The sequence below is a fragment of the Taeniopygia guttata genome, chromosome 2, assembly GCF_048771995.1.
Source record: "Taeniopygia guttata chromosome 2, bTaeGut7.mat, whole genome shotgun sequence".
Taxonomy (NCBI): Eukaryota; Metazoa; Chordata; class Aves; order Passeriformes; family Estrildidae; genus Taeniopygia; species Taeniopygia guttata.
The window spans coordinates 128,685,112-128,686,139 of NC_133026.1; positions in this window are offsets into that span (position 1 = coordinate 128,685,112).

The following is a 1,028-nucleotide window of genomic DNA, read 5'->3' on the forward strand; positions in this document are numbered from 1 at the left end:
ATAAAGGAGGCAGAGAAGCCCTGCAATTTTATTCTATTAAAGGGAGAGTCCACTAGGCCAATCCCTCATGGGGTCTCTTGAGGTTTTGGAGGATGCAGCCTCCTTTTATCCTAAACTCCCAACCACCTGTAGCCCTCTTTGTTTTCTGATTGGCTGAGGTACTTGGAAGGTACAGCCTTCCCAAATCACCTACCATATATTCCCCCAAAAACATGTATTGTCATTTTCTCCTAACATTCGGAAGTTCAGACTCTCTGGGTTCTGCAGATCCACCAAAAGTTCAGACCATCTGGGCTCTGCAATAGACTTTGCACAGATGCATTTCTCCCAATACCCTAAAGTTCAGGAATTCAAAATGTCTGGTCAAACCACCTGGGTTCTGTCACAAACCTGTGCAGCTTGATGTTCCTAGAGACCCATTTCAAAGACAGTAACACCCATTTCTCCTAAATCTCCTAATTCTTCTCATCGAATGATTTGTAAAGACATTAGCACCTATCTTTCCTACCAGCTGTGAGGGTGGTGAAACACTGGAACAGGGTGCCCAGGGAGGCTGAGGATGTCTCAGTCCTGAAGTGTTCAAGGCCAGGCTGGATGGGGCTCTGAGCAATCCGGTCTGGCAGGAGGTGTCTGTCCATGGCCGGAGAGGTTGGGACTAGATGATCCTTAAGGTCCGTTCCAACCCCTTAACGTTCTGTGATTCCATTATTTAAATCTGCCTCCATGGATCAAAGTCCTAATTTCTTTACCCTTCATGAGGCGTTAGGGTGTGCAGGGGCAGGAGCACGGAGGGTGAGCCATTTATCGGCCGGAGCGCTCACAGGGAGCACAGCGGGGACAGGACCGCAGTGGACGCAAAGGCAGAGGGACAGCCGTGGGGTGGCAGGGGACACGCACCGAACTAGTGACTTCGGAAAGAACACCACGATCCCGTGAGGGAGCCAGCCGCTCTCCGCATCCCCGGCCCGCACGGCCGCCCGCGGGCGCTGCTCTCCCCGCGCCGCGGCGGGCGGGGCCCCGCGCGGGCC